This window comes from Temnothorax nylanderi, unplaced genomic scaffold (genome assembly GCF_030848795.1).
Source record: "Temnothorax nylanderi isolate EJ_2023f unplaced genomic scaffold, tnyl_v1.0 TNYL_tig0149_pilon, whole genome shotgun sequence".
NCBI lineage: Eukaryota > Metazoa > Arthropoda > Insecta > Hymenoptera > Formicidae > Temnothorax > Temnothorax nylanderi.
The window spans coordinates 272,154-299,393 of NW_027249211.1; the positions used below are offsets into that span (position 1 = coordinate 272,154).

The following is a 27,240-nucleotide window of genomic DNA, read 5'->3' on the forward strand; positions in this document are numbered from 1 at the left end:
CACACCGGCGAGAGGGGTAGGGAAGAGCAAGAAAGAGAGAGAACCAGTAAGTGAGACAGAGTAGGAGTGAGTGAGCGAGTGAGACAGAGCGTAGTCTAGAGGGTGGTGGAGAAGAGCGTGGTTCTCACTACCACGTGCAGGGTTGTTTTGACTGCGACCAACTGCGACGAGGTCGTGAAGATCATGGACGCTTCACAATATCGATTCAGTCAGGTGCCTTTTTTAAATTACGATTTTGTTATTTCACTTGTGTGAAGTGATATATCTCTTAATTAACATGATTTACAAAATGATACGTAGATCAGTACATCTCTTTCAGGCTTTCCATCGATCATGTATTTTAATTAAATGAAAATTTTAATTAATGGAAAAACATGTTCCTTGATGCTAAAAGCATGATTTGATTCTTCGTTATTTGACTTAACAATATTCGGATTCAATAAATCTTCGTAATTAATGTACGATCAATTGATTATGTAATGCGACATTACAATTTTAATTAGTAAAATCATTGATTCAACCTGTAATTATGTTTACGCGTATTCGTTAATATGAAACCATGGAGAGATAACGACGACACGATAAAAAAAATACGAGTATACCGTGCGATATCAAAATATATTCCAATGCTAAAAAGTTAATATCTGTAATAAAATTATTAAAAATAATACCGGATATTTGTAGTTAATAATACAATTATATAATCCGACTATTAGAATTATCTACAATGTTTCCTGTTTCATGAAAATGAATACCAGCCTGAAGCACGACTATATAGCTCTTTCATCGTTATATATAAAGAAAATCGATAAATGCTCTGTAAATGAGTCCACTTGATGCGGTTTATGATTTCTGGATTTCTATTACTAGAATTAGTAATTAGATTTCAATATTTGATTTTTGCTTTATAGCTGATTTGATTGAAATAATTACGGTCGATAATAAGCTCGATGATAACATCGTACGATAACATTTCGTTTTCCGGCCACGCATTTTGCATAGAATCTTGAATTAATTTGTGATGATTGATTCGTCGCCATCAGAGAAATTATTTTACGCGATATTGTTGACAACGCGTTGCACCGTATCGCATAATAATGTTTGCACTCAATATTACAGCTAAGCGGTAAATTGCTAAGCTGTGGTGTTACCGTTAGAGACACTTTTTTTTGTATAATTGCGGTTTAAGCGCTTTTATGGTTTATTTTATCGCACATCGAACGTGGATATTCAATTAATAAATGGCACGCTGGCTATTGAGTGTAATCCACGCGCATTTGCCGACTCTTTTTTTCATCCTCACTTCTCTCGCTAATTGAAACTTGAATTTACAATTTCATTCGGTGATGAAAACACCACAATTCACAGTATTGAAGGAACATTCGGGCGAAATAGAATCTTTTTTTTTATATTCTGTATAAAGCAGGAATTCTGATATTTTATTATAAATATATTACTACAATAAATAAGGAACTAACGATGTTAAGAGATTAATGATGCTGCATTACTTTCCCCACACATATTTTAATTTTTGCAAAAATAAATATGCCGAAAAGGTTTACTAGGTACGTCTAATTCTTGCATCAATAAGCCAGTATTTACCAAGGCATTTACTAAACAGATGATGTAAACTTGCAGATTGAAATTAATGAATTCCTCTGATCCTTTTACAATCATATTAAAAATACTTGTTTGTATCGAAAGTTGAAGAAGTTTTCTCTTTTCCATAGACTTTTTACTTCAGAGAAATCTATCCATCGCTGCATCGCCACGGTTTTTCGATTTGCTCGGTGCTCGCGCGTCCAGATCTTCAATTACATTCCTATTTCGCTACAATTAATTTCCGACGCGTCTCGGCAATTAACAGTCTAATTCGTGCAATTCGCTGCGCGGCGGCGCGGTCGGTTTTCCAGCGAGTCGAGCGCTCGGCTAGAGACGGCCGGGCCGCCGCAAATAGCCGTGGTGCACCGTAACGCTGTCATCGCCGGCGTTGTTTGTCCCGAACGTTGTCGACGAAAGATCAAAGCTCGGGGTATTCGAGGTCGCCGACAAAGGCAGCCGACGACAGCAGGTGCCCTTTTCGGTGAACGCAAAACCTACGATTCTTCCTCTCTGCTGTTCTGTTACCTCATCGATGAGGATCGAGGGGTAACGATTGATCTCCGATTATCACGGTGGACACTTCTCGGTCGAAAATCGAACGGCAGCATGTAGGCAGGGAACTTCGACACGCATACAATGCGATGGCAGGGGGGCCCCTCGTCCTCTGTTGAATGACTTCTCGTCGCTACTGTAATCGGCCGGCATCAATCTTAAGGGTAGGGAGTGTCGACCTTCATCGAGGTCGCGGCTCGTTCGCGGAGTTAATGCAAATTGCGCGCGCGGGAATCTTACGAGTATAGTAATGAGGAGGCTCCCCTTGATCATCGGTTATTTAGTGATGGGGCAATTTGCAAGCCGCATTATTAGAAAGCGGTGGATCCAGGTAAAGGGATATCCTTGCAGTCGTGCGATCACGTGGCCGGCAAATGGTTCATCTCTAGACGCATTTTGTTGCGGAACTACAGTAATTTATATCCTATTCGTTACTTCCTCTGTGTCTCGAAAAAATTGATAAATTGTTTTTGCATTGGTAATTCCTTTAAATTAGTTGTATCAATAATAGTTATAATTATTGTTGATTTAAAAAATAGTTTGTCTTTAATATCTATGTGTTACAATCGATAAAGAATTTATTTCAGGATAAATGTATCAGTATATATAATTTTTTGTTATTTTTATACGAAATACTTGAAACTTTAACAATGTTATAATTATATTTACCATTAACAATAATTATATATAAGATATTCTTATGTGTAATTATTTATTTGTTTGTAAAGCTATGGTACCTAATTATTATTTTCTTTGAAATATACTGCTAGACGGATAGAAAGTTAGCATAAACATAATAATTAAACTAATTAAAAGTTCACAAACTCGAGTGGAAATAATCCTCCAGCTTCATGTAAATGTACAGCATATTTGATGTTTAGATTAATTTTATAGCAAGTTCTCGACTACTTTTGTACTCCTACGAGCTGTTTTTACCACGAACTGTGTTTTAAAATTTAATATAAAGCAACAGGAACAAAAGAAAAATAATCGTGCATGTAAGGAAGTTTGAAATTGTCGGTTTTTACTCAAACATTGCAACTATTCTCAACCGATTTAATCGATAGTTCGAAACCAGGAATATTTTGGCGGACCGAGATAATACATGAACATTAGGAACACACACTGCGTGATCGCGAGGCGTTCCCGTTTAACGTGTTGCAGTTATCGCTACGTCGTTAACATTCGCGCAAAAAGAGCTCGTATACCTTGACCGGGCGCCGCCACGTTAATGACACGTGTAACGAGATAAGGTAACGTAGGTGCACATACTATGCCCGCCATAAAAGCCGGTAGTCTATCGCGACGAGGCGCTTCGTCGAGTAGCGCGTACTTATTGTTAGATACTTACGAGCGAACGAGGAGGAGAAGAGAGGGAGAGAGGGAGAGAGAGAGCGAAAGAAAGAGAGAGAGAGAGGGAGGGAGAAAGAGGAGAGCCGGACGGAGAACGAAGAGGAGCGTGAAAAAGTCCGCTCGAAAAACGGGTTTGCGGTGCCGCGGGTGCTGCCGGGTGCGTTGTAGTTTATCGTCGGAATCGTGTAGCACGTTACGGTACACCGCGATCATTAGCAGCTAGAAGCCGCCTGCTGCCGGCGGGAAGGCTGCACGATACTCTCTTTGATATCCACTCGCCGTACCGACTCTTAACGCTGCGGCCGATTCACGGAACCTCCGCGGGGCTCGTGGCTTCAATAGAGACAGGGAACGGAGTAGAGTAGAAATTTATTATGTTCTCGAAATAATCCTCCGCGTAAATTAAGCAGAAACAGAATTAATTGTACATGTATAAGTAGTGAGGACGAACGTACGATGAAATGACAATTTATAGCGTGGAAATGTGAAAAGTTGCTTTACGCTCTATGAAAATTAAGTTTTTAAAGAATAGAATAACAGCACGATAAGAGAAATATGTCTCAACAACGGATATTAATTAATTGACAAAAGTAAATATAATGAATGAGAGATTGCTTATTATAAATTTGTTATGAACAGTGAGAAAGATATGCAAAATAAAAAACGTAATAATTAAAATGAAAAATTACAGAGAAAAGAAGAAGAAAAATTATATTATATTTGACTATATTGTTTTGCTTCTTCTAATTCGAAAGATGCGAGTATAAAAAACTTAAATTATTATACACTGGTTTCTTTTTATCTCTTCTTTCTCTTTGATTTGCTTAAGTACAGAGAATGGAATCCCGTGGAATGCTTAAGAACGCACAGTCCGGAATGAACCAAACAAATAATTCCTATTCTTGTTTCCACCAATGCACTCTCGCGCGTTTCGACACCTGGCGCCGCACTGTTTCCCACTTACATTAGAATTTCAGTCGAAATTTGACTGTGGCTTAACGTGGGATCTCCGACTGTCCGAATCTGAATTTCAGTTTTACCCAAATTTGGCTTTCGACGGGCGACGGGCGACGGCGCGTCCGCATTTGCATACCGTGAACCGCGCATAAATAAATAAATGAATATGTGAGCGTAATGGAGCCGATAAGTAAATTTGCGTAAAGATTACGTATGTACGCCCCGCGAATATATCGAAAACGCGCGCGTTTCTCCTTCTTAACCGTATCTTCGAATGGTCGTCGGCGATCAACAGCGTCCAGAAAAGCGGCGGGCCAAAGCGATCGACGTGACGTTATTAGTGGAGAACGTGTCGCCGTAATATTATCGTATCGAATTAATGATAAGCGAAAGATCAGAAGCCGGGCGAATCGAAAAAAAAAATTTTTTTTTTTTTAAGTCATCGTCAAACCGGTCGATGCCAATTTAGGCCGATTCGCAGTCGAAACGAAGTACCGAATTGATGCTCGAAAAGTGCCGAGGAGTGTTCCGAACGAACGGCTCGGCTGTTCACGATCTTGTTCTGTATTCACAAATTGCGAATGTATCCAGTTATCGTGTACGAATTTCCGTGACTATCTTGTTGAAAGTAACATTATAAAAATACAAGCTTTAATGCGACGTATGTATGTAAATGTACCTGAAGTTTTAATTGAATGAATTTTGAATACCTTATCTTTTTGTGGCCCTTCCAATAAGATACCGTTAAAATGTTACATTTCATACATGAATTCAATAGACATAACGAAGCAGGAATATTATATTAGGAATGAAGTAATTTAAATGTATGTTACACGGTGTGCGCCCTACGTTTGCACACACGAATACAGTTTTCAAAAGACTGATAGTCACGGTCTATTCTTCCGTTAATGACGCGCACGCGATGCAATTACGCGACAAACAATACCTGTTTTGCTAGGATAATAGACAAAACGAATTATGATGCTGGAACACCACTGTTCGGGCAATACAAACGCGCGTCGCGACGAAAGATTACGATTAAACATTGAAATTGGGCAACAATGGGTTATATAATATCTTGATTTGCCGAGAAAAGTCTTAAGCCTAAAATACAAGAGATAATGTTTATATTACAATGATAATGAGCTGTCAAGTTTTCTACTCAACGTTCCTTCTACTATTTATGTCATGGATTTTTACTTAATGATATTGGAGAGAAAATGCTATCTTGCAACGTGCCAGTGATTTCAATTAAAGACAAAATTCAAGCATAATTTTTGTACATCTTAATTATAATATTTATACATGTCGCATAGATTTATAGTCTTGTCTCTAAATTTTTCCAATTTCAAGACTTAATTTGCACCATATTCTTAAATATGATGAACAATTATTGCCTTTTAAAATACATATTATTTTTAATAACTTCTCAATAATACCTCGTTTCCGAACAATTAATAACTCGATAAAAGAACATAATAAATAAACAGTTTTGCACGACGGCAGGCCGCGGTTGTGTGTGCGCACAATCGTAGTTTTGATACCGGCGGACTCAGGATATGACGAGGGAGTTGCGACCAGGTGTGTAGTAGTCGAAGAAAGGGGGGCCTCTCGTGGAACATAGGAGGGGAATATCTCGGAGGGCAGTCGGCTTCTTTCATCCCTTCCTCGACGATCTACCTCTTGTTTATCTCTTTTTTTTTTCTCGCTTGTCTTACCTCCTTGTTGCTTCAGCGGCGTTGCCTGTACACTGTGGCCAAACCGTCACAATCGTGGGGAACTGATAGCAAGCTCGCGATATCCTTCGACTGAATCGGTGAGAGCCGCAAGAGCGAAATTCAGAGCTCGCGGCGGAGATACCGGCTGGAGCTGCCGGCCAGCATCTTAAACAAGCATGACAACGCGCGCTATCATCATTAATTCTCGCAACTAAAGTGCAGCTATTATTATTAATATCGTGGTGAGAATTAATGATAATAACGCTTTTGCAGTCCTGTTGTAAACGGTTCCTGTCAGTTTTAAATATTGCCAGGTATTAACACGATATAACTTTCGCGTGATCGTCTCACGGAGATTTAGGAGATTTTCCTATATTTTGTGAAAGCTAGCTATTTTTACGAAATTTTAGACACCTCCTTTTTCTAATTAAGAAATTTATTTCCATGTGTAGTTCGTATGGTATTTTATCTATCAAATTGATATTATAGTAAAATTACTAAGATTTAGGGCTTTAGAGATGTGATGATTAGATGTTAACATGTCAATGCAGCTGCTAAATTGGCTTTTCATTGTTGCTATCTTTGTTCATCAGTGGAGATAATTATGGCTTTGTACTGTGTTAAATAGCGGTACCATAATAGAACACAACTGCAAGCTCTTAACGTTTCGAGGGTCTTCCTACTATGTCGCAAATTTCTAGTTAATTAAATGTGGGATGCGGGATATACGGTCGCATACTAAAGTGAAGGATTTAGAGAAAATAACATAAACGAAGCATGAATTCATGGCAACGATTGTTTGTCCATTTTATTTGCAATATATCATACTACTTTTTCAAGAGAAACTTTTAAGATATAATATTACAATTTATTTAGAAGATATCTGCTATTTTACGCATATTTTAACACAGATTGTTAATAAAAGTATTTACGTATTAATAAGAAAATGTTCTCTTATTTTGATTTTAATATATGTGTTAGTAATTGTCAAAAAAATTAAATTTTGAAAACGTAGTTAATATTTATTATATAGAGGACATTTATTATATGTATTAAAAGTACTTTAGAATAAAATAATTCTATTGATAAAATTTTTCTTGAAGTAAACTTCTTTAATTATAGTTTAAAAAAGTATTTCTTTTCTGAAACTTTAGGAAATAAAGAATTTGATTTATACAGAAATATTTATAATATACTTCAATTAATATTAAAACAAAGAGATTTAGCTTACAATAAAGTCTGATAAAGATGGTTGAGACCAGCATGAATGTTTTTTTTAACTAGAGGATTAGTAAGATGATTCTGTATATGTGTATGAGTAAACAGAGTGCGGGGTAATGGGTTACCAAGACACGTCGTTGCCAATGAGGGTACTCGGCTGCCAGTGGGGGTAATGAGAATACTCGTGAGGGATAAGAGTAGGAAGGAACGAGCCGTTTACTCGCGCGCGTGACGGAGGCAGGTGCACGTCGTGGTTGTCGGCACGTTTGATGTTAGCCACGCAGTTCCACGGAGAATGGGGGGATGCGTATGTCGCGTTTGAATCGGTGATGCGTGTGCATGCCAGGGATGGGGGTTGGAGGAGGGGTTGGAGGAGGAGCGGTGCGGTCAACGAAACGGAAACTTTCGAGGGGGACGAGGAGAACGGGGAAGGAAGAGAGGAGGGCGATAAGAGAAATGTGGAATCAAAGAAACAGAAAGGGAGGAGAAATAAAAGTGCAGCTCGAGGAACTAGGAGGGGATGATAGGGATGGGAAGAATGGGAAGAAGCGCGATATACCGCGGGCCAATGCGGAGAGAAGGAATCGGAGAGAAAAAAGGATGAGGCCGAGGATATTAAAATGACGGGGGAATAAAAGCGATCGAGCGGAAATCGGATGGTATGAGAACGTTGGATGGCCAAATCTCAGTGAATAAATGAGATAATGATATGCTGGCTGATGACGATGCGATGTGATAAGTAAGCGAGTTATTGGATCAGAGTTGTTATTATTGTAAGATGTTCCCAAAATATAAGTGATTATTTATATATCTAATAATGAAATTGATTGACGAAATTGATGTGATGATAAATCATCACATAATTCACGCTACTGTAATTAGAGTAAGTATTAATTTAATATTGGCTTTTTTAATAAAAATCATTTAATTGATATTGATTAGATCTCGGATAAGTTCAGAATACGATAAGAGAACGTAAAAGCAGTGAAAAATCAAAAGTGCCAGATAATGAAACGAGGATGAAGTAATCAATGCGCGTATCATCATAAATTCAAATGGAAGAACAACACTTCACTTCAATCAAAGAAAAATTCGCCGTACACATAAAGCACGAAAGAAGACTGAGGCGGGCGATAGAAATCGAAGAGGAATAAAAGAGGAAGGTGGATGTTTGTGAAAGGAAGCCTGAAGAGAGAGTAGCGGCGAATGGAAGAAGACGCGGAAAAAGAGAGAGACGGGTGAAGTGTGAGAATGTCGAAGAAATTGTAGGCGATGGTAGGGCGAAAAAAAGGAGGGGGAGAATTACGGTGGACTACTATTATGTAAACATCGCGGTAGAGAGCTTTCATCTTGCCGCCATATGCCCGCCGCCGTCGCCACCGCCGCAAAGCTGACCTATAACTCCAGCTCTCTCTCTCCGAATCGAGGGAACCATCGAAACGGTCCATTCGCGAAATTACCATGGAACGCCCGAATCGATGAACCCTGCCCTACGTGAAAAATACATAAGTCGTTAACGAGGACAGGATAGTTATTCTCGGATTATTTTCGAATTTCTCGATCCGAGATAAAGATAGGATCACTTAGTTTGTGCCATGACTATTTTTTTTTCACTTTCTGGGAATAAAGAGAAAAAAATTTAAAGACTTGATATATAGAAAGGCCGTAAATGTCATGTTTTTAGATTGTCTTTTTGTTGAAAGAGGTTCCATTTGCCGAGACAAATAGCGTTGTAAAAAGCTGTAGGTTGCTGTAAGGGTATGTGCAGGTAATAGACATTTATGAGAATTTTTTATGACATACCAAAGAAATTTAGAAGAAAAACAGTTTTTGTGGTTTTTCAAACGAACATAAATGTATATGTGTTTTTTCTTAGGATTTTTTGGTGGTACCACAAAAAATAGAAAATTTGTCGCTTTCGTAATCATGAATTATTATTATTATACTATATAACTATTGATTTTTCAATACATTTATATTAAAATCTATTGGTAACAATAGATAACAGATTTAATATAGCGATAGTGATTTTACTTTGTTGACTGCAATATATTACCGATTACACGCGTAAAACATTTATTATTAATAGTTTTCATTCTAATAACATTGTCAAAATATTAGCAAGATAATTGTTTATTCTGAGTACACATCATTAATTGGTGTGTACGATATTATAAAGGGAATATCGCAAATATTTTGACACTATACAAATACTATGTTACAAATGTCAATTTTTAATAATAAATGATATGTGAAAGCACTGAAAGCGAAGTGCTTGTTTCATTTGTATCATTCAAAAATATTGATACAACTGATAGCCACCGCTAGAGACAGATTGATAGGAGTTGTTCTAAAACTGTCCACGTGTGTAGAATGCGAAGAAAAAACAGCGTCATAAATCGAATTTGCGAACAAACCACCCTTCGATGTTTGTCGTGTTTGAATTAAACGTCGAAGGAAAACAATTTCCTCTACGGTTTGCAAATTTCGCAATAATCTTTCGTTGTTTTTCCAAACCGTGCTGCACGATTTTTCCGGCTTGTTAACGTCGTACTTCGTGCATCACGTATCACGTATCGCGATCGGCGATGTTGTTTTTCGATTTTACGGTCGTAAGGAAACAATTTTTTTTTTACCGATGTGCCGCTCGCACGCGCGTGTACATACGCGAGAGGAACGAGATCAGGGCAAAGAGATCGAAACGGGAGAGGAACAGCGCGAGGAGGGGTGGGGAGGGGGTGAGGGGAGGGAAATAACGATGTTAAAGCGCGACCACCGCGGCGCCGACGAGCCCTCTAATTATTATCCACGATTATGCGTTCAAGCGTACGCGCACAACAGAAATTTCATCGGAGGCGCAGCAGTCGAACGTCTTCGGCCCGAACGCCGCGCCGGGGCAATCGTTCTGAATATTATGGAGGGCGGTCGCCGAATAAATATCGATAATGCCTTTTCGGTGCCTTTTCGCGAAAACGAGCCCGTCCGAGCACCATAAGCCTCTACTTTATTGTTATTACGACGGCCGACGCCGATGCTGCCGCGCTCCCCGCGCGCAGTTTCTCGAGGCAAAACGCCGCGGAACGAGTACCCGATAAATTAATGTAATGCTCGCTGATGGCTACAAGTTTACTGCGCGGGCGTGCATATACACACGCCCACCCTGGCAATCATCCCCGCACCGCAAATATGGAATGGCACGCGGCTCGCCGAAATTAACGCTAAGGATTCGAAGGATGCGCCAGCTTACGTCCACGCTTTCTACCGGCGCTTGTAACAATCGAAATTGTTCATTGAGCGTTAAAGAAAATACGTACGGCACTTACGTGCCAAAAGCGTATTTATTTAGATCAAAGAATTCTTGAATTTGTACGTGAAAATTGTTTTTTAGGTAAATCCAAATAGGCAGAAGCGTTTTCAATATAACAGCTAAATATTCGAAAAATATTGTTCGATTCGTGACGATATTGTCTGGAAATGGAGAGTGCGCTGGCAAATTCTCGAAAAACACATCTATATTGAATTTCAAATTTTAATTGGATATACCATAAAGTAAGAATTTGATTCTTAAATTATTCTTAATCTTGTCTAAACTGTTTCATTCAATTTCTCAATTTTGACAAAGATCTTGTAGACAATGTAGACAGACAATTGTTACGGTATTTCAACGATTCGAAAACCGCATTTTCGCTTTTCACGTGCATTTAATTTCCTTGCTTCCCCACAAAGAGAGACGTGGGATACCACGTGACTAGCCAATGTCCGCACGAAGGATTCGAAGGATGCTAGGTGCAGGAACTGATGTAATCAACGTCGTGGTACAATACAATGCAATCAAACTCAACAACGGCATTTCCTGTTTGACCCGCCGCCGAATCCCGGCGGGCATTGTGGCTGATAGGTAGTCAAAGTATGCGTTCAATGGCACACCTGAGCCCGCGCGGAAACTTTGTGCAATAAGTTCGATTAATTAATTCCGATCCCGCGGATTAACGCAGCGTAATATAATTACCTGCCAACCGAGTATTGCTCCCCCTCAGTTATGAATAAATTATTGACTGATATCGACCTGCGTTATTACGACATAACTGCAATTAATTTGCAGCAGTTTGTTAATTTGAGAGAATATGTATATTCTTTTTATTCTTTTACATTAATCTATATATATATATATATATATATGTGTTAATTATATTTATATATATAAGTACAACAAAAAATGGCACAATTATTAACATGCTCTATTGCATATTCTATCTGCGAATCAATATGTAGAACACACAAGTTCTATTCATAGTATAATCATTCTTCGATGCATGTAATATCTCTTGCAAGCAATTTTACTTTTACGCGGTGGATATTCAGAACAAAGCTTTGAGCAATCACTTTGAGGATCCTTTTTTTAACTTGATCGTGCAGTACACAATTTGAAATTTGTAAATTGTTAAAAAAGGACGGGGGTATTATTATTTTCAAAAACTATAATATCTTTTACAAAACAAGTTTCTTAGTTAATGCCTCCTCGATGGCTGAAAACCACAAATGGGAGAGTTCACGATTCCGTAGTAAACTTGTAATCAATACGGTCTCTATCTATAGTCTACTGACAAACTTGTGTTACCTCTCTCTCTACTTTCGGTAACCACGACTAAACATCTCTAATAACGTGACTGGAATCAGCAGCTCTCTAAGCATGTAATGCCGTCTTCTTCTCTTATTGTTAGATAATTTTTCTCATATATTGATCTTCCTCTACGATCTTTCTTTTTACTTCTTCTCGTCAACACTCTTTAACATTGCGCAGACACCGTGAGGGCCTTTTAAGGCACAGACGATTTTTTGTATTTTACAGTTTTCTCCTGATGTTTCAACAGTTAAAAAAAATTGCAACAGTTCTGGCTTTATGTAAGTATAGAAATCACTTTTTGAACATTTTTATAGATTTTTTGTAACACAGAAACGCTTTCAAAAACCCTTTAGACTTAAAAGTCTCAGGGTGTCCGGGTAAGTGCTCCAAAAACACGGTGCCCGCGCAGTGTTAATTTCATAATACAAATATATGTCTTTTGCACTGCTGTTGAACACAACTCTATTTTTAAATCCTTAGATAATTTTCTCTTTCTCTCTCTCTCTCTCTCTCTGATCGATAAATCGATTGTATATCCATATACAGTTCTATAGCTTCAATATCATAACAATTTAAACATAGACTTAGAAAATCACCAATTATATCGGAAATTAGAGAGAGAACATAAAGAGAGAGTGTGTGTGGAGTGGAAATGAGGAGAGTACACTTTATTAACCTCCGCCTGAATTTATGGGGTGAGCTTTAGTGGGGGGGTAGTCGCGACTCGCAGGAAACGGGTATTTATAATCGGTCCGTAGCACAATGCGGCTAGATAGGCTCAAAGATAAGTGCGATGAGGACACACGTGTCTGGAACACGTGTCCTTTTCGTGGCTTGGCTACGTAAGATCGGTCACTGCGCCTTCAGATTAGATCATTATGATACTCATCCTCGAAAGATTCCAGCCGTAGCAGAGATTGCTTCTATTTAGGGTTGTTTTAATCGCGTGTAATGAGCGCTCATGATGTTGCAAAATGATGGCACAAAACTATTATGGTATTTTTTATGACAAAACATACTTTTCGTGTATTTCCTGCATTTGTGTATCAAACAATACGTTAATATTGTTAAATTGTTTTGTAGATAAGATCTCAAAAATTCGGGAATATAACCAAGTATCAAATATAAAAAGTATTAAAATAAAAAATATAAAAAGATATACGCTTAAAAATTGTATGGTTTGATATTGAATTAAAAGATAGAAATTTTTTCTTGAGTTCTACTGTAAAATAATGTTTGTTGGACATTTTATGAAATAATTAAGATATACTTGTATTAAAGTGAATTAATAACTTCAGGTAAATTAGTATGCAGGCTTTAATCTGCGCCAACACGTTCGTCATAACGACCTTTTACTGCTAAATTTTACGAAAATACATACGTCTCCTAAAGAAGCGACCAAAAACTAAGACCAGCAAGATATTGCGTATGTCATGTGCCATCGAAAGGGCATACACTACGGATTATTGTTTTTATACGTGAGAAAGGTCTTACCGGACAAGACCCTTCCGGGGTGGCACATTTATGCTTACGCTATGAGTGATCGTAGTCGGCAATTTTCAGGGTTGCCCCGAAACGGCGCGGAAGAGACCGCCACGTCGGCGAGCCGGCCTACCGTCAAAGCAAGCCCGGTTCATCGCAATAGAAAAGCATATAACCACGCGGTATAGAGAGGCTCAGGCTCTCACAATGCCGGTCACATGTCACCATTGCTTTGAACCGTGCCGCCACGTTCTTTCTTCTAAGCCACGCCGGTACGCATCCCCCCTTCCTCTTACCTGGATATTCCTCCCCCTCCGCTTGTCGCCCTGCCGCGACCAATGAACACACCACACTGTGTTCGATTTCGGATCCAATCGGCTATACCACTCGCTCACCTGCAACAGCAATACCCCGTTTCAGCCGTAAGGACGGAGCCGTGCGCCATGTATGCAGGCTATTTATTTGTCCTACCGTCATGCGGGTTTTCGCGCGCTGCGTGTCGCGATTGATCTTTCGCCGTCGATTATCTGAAACGTCTTCTTTGTAGTAGGCGGATTGTTTACGAACGAAACGAGAGTGTTTATACGAATCGCAAATGGATCTTTGCTCAATTATTCAATCTCACTTGCTTATATTATACAAAAGAAATTTAGAAAAATATTTTATGTACTGTTCTGTGTAATTAAAATATATTTGATAGACCGGCTCTTTATTGGAAAGCGTCGGTTCTAAATTCCTGTTCTGAGAGATTCAACCCTTCTGAAATTTTCGCGTCATGATAAACTCACAAAACGCGGAGAGTTTGTTGCGTAACTCAGGTTTGCGTGAAGCCCGTGACATTTTCTTTGAAACTAACGCAACGAGGTGCTAATCAGCTCGGGTACCCGTTTAAACGTACGCGCGAGCTGCTTATAAGGAGATATCTTGGCGAGCGAGGGACGAGCACATTCAAAAGATCGGAAGCTTCCTGCGATGTCCCGGCATGGACACTGGCGTTGCACGAATACGGTATACGTCGGTGGATCTTTTTACAGGCAAAAACGACATAATCGTATACGACGACCGATCATGTAATGCTCGCGTACGGCGGAGCGGCATCGAGAAGTCCGCCGGCGCTTAATTAGCCGTCAGCATCGTCCGTCGCCGCGTGAAACCGCGCTTTGATCAGGACCTTGATTATTCCGTCCGCGTGCGACCTTTTTTTTTTTTACACTGGTTTTCGTAGCGCGGAAAAGGGGCTTCGCGAAATTGCCGTTGGAAATCTCGCATCGCTGGCGGAGGAGAGCTCGAGAAGTCGTGCGAGCCGGGCTTGCAACAACTTACTCCGGCTATTTCAGTTCTGTCCGTAATCTGAAGATTATTTGCGATATAATTTAGAACGATAACGAGGCGCTCCGGCTACTGCGGCGATCTAACGAGAATACAGAGTATAAAAGAAGGTAAAAATTTTTTTATGAGTCGCCGTTGCGGTATATTTATCCGTGTAATCTTTGTAATTTAGCGACACGAGATTCAATATTAGCTTGAAAAAATTTAATCGATTCCGGCATAGTTCTTTTTGTCTTTTCATGCATGTAACATCTTAATCATTGTGAAAAATATCTTTGATAAATCTTTCTGCAGCCTTATTGATGGCGTTGAATAAGCGATTATACTCATATTTCTTTCAGAAATACAATATTGATTACATCTCGAATTCCGATACGTATAGAACTTTTTACGGATTACATTCGCTGCGTATCCATAACTTAACTTACGTTTCATTTTGGATTTTGCAATCGTACACGAAAGACGCATATTTATTAACGTAAATTAGCGCGAATTAATGTAGATTAATGCGCGCATTCTCATTTCTATTTGCTATTCGCTTAAAAAAGCGAACCCCCCGTACATATATCTATAAGGTAATAATATCGATCCTAGCGAACGAGACGCGGCGGAGGTTAGTCGGTTTAAACGATGTTGCGGCTTTAATTAAAAAGTCTAGAGATTAAATCCCGTGGAAGTAACGAAGATAAATTGTATTCCTCTCCATCGTCGAGATTACTCCGGGAAGTGGCGGACTAATAAAGGCCGCTTGACCGTTTCATAAAAGCGATGAAGACGGAGCCCGTTTCCAGACGGCGTCGAGCGATAGTGACTTAACGTTCTATCATTTCTTCTTGCGACCATTACCTGCCATATCGAAATAGCATTCGCATTTACATGTTGGCGGACCCGCACGTTGGGTGAAACGCGTCGCGTCGTTTGATGGGCGCTCGATGTGGATGAAAGATTAGGCGACAGGAAGACCCGAGTTCTCTCGCACGAGGGAGGGGAAAAGAAGAAAGGAGACCGACATAAGAGAGAGAGAAAGAGAGAGAGAGTGAGGCGAGAAACGAGGAAGACAAATTGCGGCTGTCGCAGCTCGAGGCTACTCCGCGCGGTATCCAATTAATAAAAACTACTTCGGCCACTTCGTAAAATTGATAAAGACCCATTCTAAGAAGGCGCCACGCAATCAGGAAGCGTTCGTCCGCGAGAGGCTGTCATTGGCGGATCTCTCGGCCCGACAAATTCGGCCGAAGGCATTTACATTCGCGTGCACCAAATCGGCGGTTCGTGCGGGAAAGAAGAGATCGTTAAAAGGCGTTTATAAATGACGGAGATTTACAGGCGGAGATCGGCGGATCGATAGGAGGCCGGCCGCGCCGGTTTAAAGAACCCACAACAAAATCAAATAAGAGTCGCCGCGAGACTAACTTTGGCGAAGCGCGCGAAACTTGCTAACGTCGTCGATTTTCGGTGCAGTTCTATTTGAAATCGGCTTAAGCGGGAGAATTTGGCTGACTCGCCAGTTTCAGACTTTTGGAATTATCGTCAGTCAAATAAAATCAACATGAAATAAAATAACTCGAAATAACATAAACGATCTGAATACAAATTAAAAATAAAAGATACACTATATTATCGTTAATAGGGAGTTTTTGCAATACCGTCTTACAGATACGGTAAACGTTATCTGAATTGTTCAGATACATTCACTCTGTATGTCTGAAAGACGGTATTGCAAAAACTCCCCAATTTCTTAAATACAGTAGTGTAATCAAACGCAACTCACGTGTTACACTAAATCAATTTCTAAATTAATTAATGTTCTCATACAAGATATTGAATTTTTAAAGCAAAATTATTATGATTCAAGATAAAATATAATAATGCGATAAATATAAAGTATAAGATAAGGTACAATAGTGTAGTTAATCTGATCGATCTTGTATAAAAATCGAATTCTTTTCTGTACCACTTACTTATACTTTTGAAATAAAACTGCAGAAATTGAAGGATCTCCCTTTATAAAACTAAGAGAAAAGTACTAATAGCTACTCATTTAAACTTTATAAATGTACTTAATAAATATATAAGCGATTTCTATTTGTATCGAAACTTTGCCAATTACTAACAATAAGCGGCATCGATCGCATCGTCAGCGATCGCTCGTATCAGGGGTTGCGTGCCGCGATTAACGTGCGTTAAAAGGGATTTGACCGGGTGGCTGCGGAACGGAAGACGCGGCGAAAGCTTTTTTTTCGGGCGGCACGACCGGGCGGCATCGTCATCGCGCGTAAACTTATTAAATTACACACGGTGACGAGGTTCGAACAGGGCGTAGTAATTATGGCGCCTCTTCGGCCGGATTAGGGCCACGTAATGCCCGCAAAAACGGGGCCGGGCTGGCGGCGGTCACGTGGCGGTGATTATCTCTCGATGCTTTGCGCGCGGATGCCCGGTTTTTGCATCGTGCGCGTCGCGTAATGCATCGCGCGGCCCCGGCCGGCTGTGGACCAGGGCGGGCAGGGCGGCTGGCTTCCACGAGTCCGGCAAAATGCCGGCGCGGCTTTGTAATTACCGCGGTAATCGGGAGATCTGATCCAATCTCCGGACGCTTACTGACCATCATCTCTTACTTTTTATTGAGAGCGCGCATACGTATATGTTGCGAGAATATTCAGCTTCTTCCGTTAAGTTAAGCTTGACGTCCCATTAGATAGCGGCAGAAATAGTGAGAAATGTGCGGAACATGCTGTGTAGAACGAACTGAAACGCGTAAAAATCGTAAGAAATGTAATGACGAAAAAAAAATGGAATTTCTTTCAACATTTAATTGTATCTAAATTAGTACACGGAGAGAATTTTTTGTTATATTTTACCCTTAAATTCACTACAAACTTGGGACAACTTGGCAATATCAAGGAATTTTTAAAATATACAAAAGACATTTTACAAACAACGTGATAAAAATTACCAAGCAGATTGGTAAATTTTGAAAAATTATTGAAATTTCCTTGATATATTTTAGTAAAATTAATCAAACATATTTTATATTTTAATGTAATAGATATTAATATTTTTTATCATGGTAGAAATTAATCAGAATAGCTCGCATAAAATTCTTGGTGCTCCATGTTGTCCCACAACTACTATGATTTCAGGGTAAATTTTAAGAGAAAATTCTCTCCGTGTAGTAAATTCAAAAATATTCTTATTTAATTATTTCATTATTTTTAGCAGCAGCGTTATCTTAAATCTGTATTTTATTTGAAAATTTTATCTTTTTTGGTCTTCCGTGATTTTACTTTGCATATTTATGCTTGGTAGAGCAATATGCAAAATTACATATTGTGTATCCGTCTGCCTGTAAATGGAATCTGTATATCTAACTTCGTGATCTCGCATTGTAAATACAAAGTGGAATAAATTTTAAAAATCTGTAGGGACGTCCGAGAACGCCGCGCCGCTAACAAGAGAAAGATATATCTTCGGAGATCGGGATACCTATTCTGCGGGATAAAAGGGTAAAGGTTCGAGCTTGATAAACACGTACGTGTTTTGCGATAGGATAAAAAGAAGCAAACCGCCCATCAAGATGCCAGCGACTTTACACTCTCTCTCTCTGTCTCTCTCTCTGTCTCTCTCGCCACGAAAAGACTCTGTGAAACGTCAGTTGTCGCGGGCCCATCGGCGGCGTTACTTGCACCGATACGCTCGGAATTCGCTGAGGAATGCTTTTTGGCTAAACCGAAAGCCTTCCCCGAATGCGAATGCAAAGGCGACGATGACGATGACGAAGTCGAGTGGTTCGGATGAATAATCCGTCTAAATCCGAAGACCACCCACGAATCCTATCTATATATGTAAAGAAGTCCCATGATTTATTTTTGAAATACTCGTATATTATAATATAATTTATCCTCTTAAAATAGCGACCCCGGTTTTTATACAATTTTCTTTGTTGAAATTACCAGAAATATGACTTTTGATGAATTATTTATAAAAAATAATTATTAGAAGTATACGTTAAAGAGAACACCTTCTTTCTCAGGCGATATTAATTAATTAAATTCAGTTTTTTATTTATTTATTACTAGACAGTAATCAGGTAATTATTACAACACTGAGAAAAAAAAATCGTTGATTCAAAGAAATATTGTTTGATTCAACTAAATGCAGCGGTCACGGGCTGTCAAGCTAACATTTGTTAATTCAACAAATATTATATAAAATAAAATAAAATATTTCTTGATATTACTCACGTATATTTGATTTAAATATATTAATATTTACATTAAACAAATCACACCAACTAAACGAGTTTAGTCAAATTAACAACATTTTTTTCTCAGTGAAGAAATATGAATTTGGGCTTTAACGGTTTTTATATAGTTTTCTTTATTGAAATTATCAGAAATATATGACTCTGTCGTGACAAATTATTCAAAAACAATAATTAGAAGAATATGTTAAAGACAACAACCTCTTTTTCAGACAATATTAATTAATTAATTAGATTTTTACGACTTATTACTAGACGGAGATCAGATAATTATTACATGAAATACGCATTCGGACTTTAACGCGACGTGATTTCGTATCATGCGAAGGTGGGTAAATTTGTCTTCATTTTGTTATTTAATTTTCGGTAGTGTTCTTTTGGTACAGCCGACGCGATTAATGTCGGTAGCGCACATAAAGGCAAAATTAAATCGAAGATAAGGGCGTAACTCCGCGTGTAGGCGCTTGTAATCCCGTACAGTCGAGTGGTTCGTTCCGCATTCGTGCAAACAAGTAGCTCGTGTTAGTTCGTGCAAGCTGCTCTCTAACAAACTACCTTGTCCCGGTTCTCTTTGTAGTTACCGCCTCCAGCCTGAACACCGGTAGAAATGTTTTCGCTGCCTAATAAACATAACAGATTATAATATATACGTCTAGGAGAGGCGGGCATATACGATACGCCTAAACGTACGTTTGTGAAAGAGGAGATTGCTCGTAATTATATAGGTACGATTTGTTATTTGTGTGTGCGTATATTGTCATAAATAAATATTTTTACGGTCAGAAAATTGTGTTAAAAAATTGTAAGGCGTGATATACGCTTCAATCCGATATCTATTCTTAGCGCACATATATCTCCTGTAATTTTACTGTGGATAATAATTGTTTTCATGATGCGATGCCTTTATTTTCGTCGAAAACGTAAAAATGTCATTTTTAATGATTGACTGAAATGACAGACATTGCTACAATAGGTACTAAAAGAATTTGATTTAATATAAATTTATTTGTTAATAACTCTTTGTTTTCGATTTAGAGCCGTTTGGAAATTATCAATGGCCATTCCAAAATAATCGAGTAATATCAAATCGTATTTAAACGAAATTTAAATCTATCATACGAAAAAGAGGTGTCCACATGTCTCGTTTAACTTGCATAAGTATGACCCATTTTACACGGTAAAACATATCGCGTACAAGAACGTATAACGATGTAGAAACTCCGTTTCAGCCGGACGTTCCGTTTCATTGAAACGCCTGATTCTCTTTCGGAATCCTTCGGAGATCGGTGTGCGTCGTTATGAGGCCCCCGCTCTCTTCATCGAGCGGTAAACCGTGACGCCACTTTCGGCACGGAGCCCCATTACTTCTCTTACTCTTTAACGATCCGTCCGTGGACACGCGGCGGCGATTCCGAGGCCGAAGAGAGGAGCCTCTCTCGAAGAGCGGGGGGCCCCTCCGCTCTCTTGGAGGTTCGCCGCCGAAGGAAGTGCCCTGCTGCGATAGTCTGAGGTCGTTTTAACAAGCACCGATGCCATCGTACACGCCTCTTTCTCTCTCTCTCTCTCTCTCTCTCTCTCTCTCTCTCTCTCTCTCTCTCTCTCTCTCTCTCTCTCTCTCTTTCTCTCTTACTTCTTGATCCGATTGCCTTCGCATAGGGACGTACCGCTGACGTCTCGCCGCTGCTATGTCAACATTACGCCTCCTACATTCGAATTCCGAGGCAAGCATAAAACTATGAATGGACCTCATCTTTTGTAGGATGCGGTCATCGACGGAGGTCGTTTGCTACATTAGTCAAAACTCGAGAGAGCGATACCGTTCGCTTTTATAAACGATAACCATTTGTTCGAGTCGATTTTATTTTAATGCCATTTAATTTTAAAAAGGGTGCACAATAAATTTACATTATAAAATAATAATATGTTTCTTATATAAATAGATTTTATATATAAAATTAAATTAATAATATATGATTAAACTTCAGGAATATTTGAGTAGATAAGAATAAGATAAAATCTGAATATATAAAAACAAAAAGTATATGTTACAAAAATAAATTTGAGATATAAAAATTGCTGTCCTTGGGTGTGTAAATTACTAGAATTATTCTTTTGCTAATTGTATTAAACTCTACGAAAAATAAAAGTCGATGAAAAAATTATCATAAAAGTTAATCCAACGTGAGATAAATAAGATAATATATAATTTATATAAATTTTACAATTTACAATAGATTACAAATATTCTTTGCATATATATCTATCTTCTTATACATACACGTACATATATGTAAAAGAAATAAATTAATTTTACTGGCTTTATAAATTGGCAATACGAGTATAGCTCTTCATTATAGCTTTTAAATACGCGGTGGAAAGCGTGTTCCTGACAGACTCCGGAAACTACTCCTTAGAGAGATTTTGAAAACGGTATCAGTCTACTGGGTGGTCCACGAAAGAGATAGGACCATCGGTCGTAAAGTACCGTCATGTGACGAATGACATAATGGAAAAGCTGACGAGTCCATCCTCTAGAGAGTTTTGCGAGGTGCGGCGCGGCGTATCGGCGACGCGGCATCGTCGGTTCGGGTTTGAGGAGATCGACAAGATTTGGGCACCGGCCGGCGCGGCGCGACGCGGCGCGACGTCTTGGCGTCGGCGCAAGCAAAAGGGGCGAGTCGGCGGTTTCTCTCTCTCTCTCTTTCTCTCGCTCTGTCTCTTCCTATATCTCTCCGGATGGTTGTTGGTAAACGTCAGGAATTCCTGGGGCCACAGCCGGCTGGGACCTCTTGTCCGTGTCCAACTGGGGGCGTCGTGGCCTCAGGCGGCCCCCGAGCTCTTATCCTCGTAGGATCGATCCTGGGACTTTTGTCGGTGCGCGGTGCGCGCCCCGGTCCTCTCCTTTTGAGTAATGGAAGTCAGTCGAAATCAATTTCAATTCCCGCGGCCCGCCGCCGCTCTCGTACCGGTTCCTTCTCTTTGAGAAAGAGGTTCCGCGCGCGCTTGCTCGCTTAACACCTTTCGACTTCGCGTGTCCGGCGTGCATCGATATTTCAGAGCGCCCCTCGTACGACCTGCGCCCAAGTATTTTATGGTCTACTTTTTGATTTTTTTTTATCAGGGTTTTAGAAAGATATAAGAAAGAAAAGAGTTTGTCAGTATCTCTACACAGATGGATATTTCCTCTAGTAATACACGACAGTATAACAATTTTAAGAAAATGAGAACGCGTTGTCGGCGCTTTTACGCTCTTCTTTCTTTCTCTTCATTTCTATTGATATTCTATTGAACTGCAGAAGGGTAGACGAATACCGACATTACTTTCATTGTTCGCCCCGTTGTCATTATGTAGCGATGGCCTGTGTCAGCTATAAGGATCTTGGCTTTGCCATCCGACTCGGGATTGATACGGCGGATATGACTTTTGAGAGCAAATGCGCTCTTTGCTAATGTGACGAACACGAAACAGAGCTCGGGGCGTTCGTTATCGATAAATAAAGGTATTAACTGTCTGTGAAAGATGAGCTTGTTCTAAGTTATAATGTATATTATTTCTTTAAAGACAAAGCAAATAATAGTATGTGATTTGTGTACAATTCTGATGGTTTTGTTGGAAATTCTTTTGTATCGATCTCAAGTCGCAATTACTGAAAGAAATGTTTTCTTTCTCTTTGAATCTTGAAAATAAATAATTCTCCGTATCTTTTATATCACAAAATAATATTCTTCTTTCACAAATTGAAAAAAATAACATAATTATATCCTAGTATTTATCTTTTTCCAAAATTGATTATTTCTTTATTATTAACAGTTATAATACGTATTCTTTAGATAGTCAGATGCGACAGTGATTGTAGCCATCTAATTATAACAGACATTATGAATAATTACATTAATTAATAGTAGTAGTTAAATTAATTATTGCAGTAGTTATAATAATGGTTAACGCAAAAGCCTTACTTATATAATGTTATTCAGTTCGTAACGTAACGTAAAGTATTATGACATACACACATATATACACATGTATCTTTGAGTGCTACAGTATTTTATTAAAAGTTGACTTCAATCATTACTTCAAGTATAATCTGTATAATGTTTTTAGGATGAAGTTAGAATACGAGGGCTGTTCGAAAAGTTCCCGAACTTTTTGGGGTTTACTTATAACTTAATCAGCCTTATCTATTTCCGACTAAGCGTACTAAGTTGTAAGTAAACCTCCAAAAATTATAAAAACGAAGTTCGAGAACAGCCCTCGTGCTTCCAGAAAAGATTCCAATACATTTCAATAACGTTGTCAGTTTATATATAGAGAGTTCCTATTATAGATTTCAGTCATTTGGAGTTTATGAATGATTGATACTTCTACTTTGAAACAGTTGCTCTTTCTTTTAGTTCGAATTTGATTATCCTTAAATTGTTAGAGTTCTGGAATATCTAATATAAAAAAAATATATCTCTAGTGTACCTAATAGTTCGACACAATTCAATTTCGTATTTCTCAATATTCGTGATTTATCTTAAAATTATGGTAGAATTTTTTTGCACTTGTTCATAACTCGTTCGTTGCACGAATCTCTCGACGAACCGATCGCGAACGACGGCTGCTTTCACACATTCCACATGCCCCACGATTATATTTACCGATCCGTTAATGACAAATGTCGTGGATTAACGCAAGACCTCTCGTTGGCTACCGGCTTTTTGTCCTAAATTCTAGAGAAGAACGACATCACAGCCGTGGAGTCGGGGTGAATCTCACAGTGACAGCGGGGCGGTCTGTGATTTCCTGCACCTGTTGTTTTCGTCGGGGCGCGATACAATCGCTGGTATACAAGTGCAACCGGGCGTACAAGAGCGAGAGAAAGAGAGAAAGAGGGAGAGACAGAGAGAGAGAAAGAACGCGCTCATCAAGATTGGTCTCGCGGATCTCGCAGAGATGAAGATATATCGTAGATAATGCGGTCGTATGCACCTGCATAACGGCGACGGTCGTAAAACTTAATTAACCCTCTCGCGCGACGATTTATTTCCTTTTCGATTAAGGGAATTCTCGCTAATCTGAATAGCCGCGTATCACAGAGAAACGGGAGCCTCCTGTCATTTCCGAGGGGCCACGAAACGGCGCGGCATCGCGACGTGATTTTAATCTTCGTTGAAAAGACAGTAATAGAGTTTCGTGGAAGCACAGATCCATGAGACAATCTGACCTGATGATTTGAGACACGATTTAAGACTGAAACGTTTTTTTATAGACATAACTACCGCGCAAGATTTAACAATCGTCTGCTATAAATGTTATAAAGGAGATTTCACGTATTGAAAAATTGTGATCAATAATTTTTAATGAGTGATAAAATAACGTGTATATTCAGTCTTATAAATGCACTTTCTGCATTTTAAAATACAAATCAAATTTTATACAATCATTCATCTTTTGTATTATTAATAAAATTTAATATAACCAATAAAATATGGAGTTACAATTGGGCATTGAGAGTGCAACGCGCGGTTATTAGTCCGTAAAATTTGCATATTTTATACACACAATTGACTTTAATTGAATTTCTAAAATAAAATATTTTTTACTTATTTCTACGTTATGATTATACTGTTTTATCGTTTTCGATTTTTATCGTTATTATTTATTTTGTTTTATTTTTTATTACTTTTGACCCCTACGTTAACAATGACTTATTTTATATCTCTGGTATTTATTTCTTTATTTTCCGTAACACCAACTTTTGTTTGTTAGCGGTTTCTATACCTCACATTAACTTTTGATTGTCTCTGACTTTAACTATATATTGTAATTTTAACCGTTCGGTGTTTTATTTTCTGTGACCAATTGTGATGTAATTTTCCTCTGCGACTTCAATTTCACACTCACGTTCTCTGGGCTTTATGGTGAGTCAGTTTTTGATTTCTTTAAATCCGTTTTTTAATTTTCTTTTTGGCTGCCCTGTTGCAGATAGTGATCATTTAGTCAATTACACATTAACTATTTAACATGTAATGTAGCAGCTTTTTAACTCCTCAATTTTAAAGTATTTATTGGCTCAATGAGGAATGTGAGAAATACATTTTTAAGTTTTTATTAATATTCTGACCACTGAACATGGTTCGAAACGTCTGTTTCGTATTAATTTACTCTAAAAATTTCTAAATAAATTATATACAATTAAGTTTACGCGCTAATACTTAATCGCGTTGCACTCAATGCCTTATTGGTTTCATTGTCATGTTGGTTTGAGTGTCAAAAAATCTTCATTGCCTTTTATTCTTTTCAAAATAATTTTACACCAAGTACGATCTTTTGACAAGCAATCTCGGAATATTATCGGCATAGCACGTGCCTTCGCCGCGTGTTCGCGTGCGTGTGCGTGCGCGCGGGCTTTTCGTTAATTACGTATCCTCCTTTATAAGAGGCATTAAATCTGCGCGACTGCTTCGCGCTCATAAAAGACACGTCAAAGTAACCGTGAGAAAAAGAATCTTCGGTTTCATAAAACCACGCATGATTACGAGCCGCTCGCTTGTGAAAACGATGTACAGTTAACTGCTCGTTCGGCCGCAGTAAATGTTGCTCGTAATCATGTTACGCGCTTTTACTGCAGTAATGAAAAGAAGTATTAAATGATATCCTTACACCTTTATCACCGAACTACTAGTAGGCGCGGTATTTTGTGCTCTGAAGCATTTTAATTCATGCACGTGAAATTAACTGTATCTACTTGGCTCTGTCGAGCTGATTTATTTCATTTATTTCATTGCATTATCATCAGAAAGTTCAAGTTCCATTTACGAGTATCCGTAACTATTCTTTAATTAATTTTCAATTTATTGTCTCGCCTGCCTTATTATGGACGGTTTGTTAAAAAGGAACAGAACTTGGAAGCGCGATTAAAAGAAATATCGCTTAGTACGGCAGCGTTTTTTTCTGATTATTTATTTTTTATACTTATATTTTATATTTTTTTTATTCTCAGTGCAGAAATCTTTCTATATACGATCTAGAAATGGTGTTATAATAATATTCTTTTTGATATTAAATTGCCAACTTATAAAATGAATAACTCTTCTTAGATTAGATGAATAATATCGTTTCTGCTATATTTCTCGCCGGTGTTTAGAGAATTTGTGCCGATTATATTAATATGCTATTCAAATTTTATTGAAACCCGGCGATAGCTATTGCGACAGTTTACGCAAGGAATCTTGTGCTGCTTGTAGGTTGCTAAATAATGACTAAAAAATGTCGCCCTACTTCCGGGGAGCGATGATGTCAGGGGAACGCCAAGTGGTTTCTCGAGACGAAAATCCCCTGAGCGAAGGACATTCGTTAGCGTCATTGTGGCCACGACCAAATATTGTTGAATTTTTGCGTGGACCTACAGCGAAGATTCTGATTTCCAACGTTGGTGGCATATTGTCCGCCCAGTGACAGGAATGATGACTTCATGTGCAAACTCTTGAAAACCGAGTCTGACATACATTTTGCTAGGGACTGTGTGTAAGGCGATATTTTTTTTTTGCTCAAAACTAGACTCCGACTTTTCGTTGAGAAAAATTTCAGTTATAACTTGTTTTTCGAGCGTGATCGATTAGAAGAGATCGCTTTCTTTTGAATCACGTTTTAGAGATACAAACAAATGATAGATATATTCTAATTCAATTAATTTAAATATTTCGATTAATCTTAAATAAACGTTAGTTCACAACAAAGTCGATTCGCAATATCGTTACTAAGAAATTTTTAACTCACGAAAAAATATAATGTCCAATTAACTTCACATCTCACTTGAACTGTACAAATAATTTAACTATCATCCAAATTATGCCGATAATTCTGTTAAGGGATTAAAGAAAAGTTTCATGTTCTTTACATAAAACGCGATGATCTCTCTCTCTCTCTCTCTCTCTCTCTCTCTCTCTCTCTCTCTATCTATCTGGATGTTCCTCATTGCGATTGTAGATCCGCATTTATATTTGGCTCCTAGGTAGGAACGATTTGACCGCGAGATAAAACGGCGACCGAGATACGGGAAGAAATAACGAAGATGGAGAAGCAAGTAGGAAATCATCTTCTCTCTCGCAGCAATCTTTCGTACATTCCAAAGAACTCGTAGATAACAATG

General features: G+C 38.6%; 1 long non-coding RNA gene across 2 annotated transcripts in view; it reads left to right on the top strand.

Annotated features, from left to right (window-relative positions):
• Positions 1–27,240, top strand: part of LOC139777463 (uncharacterized) — a 115,155-nt gene that overhangs the window by 47,488 nt on the left and 40,427 nt on the right. The gene's annotated exons all lie outside the window — the stretch shown is intronic.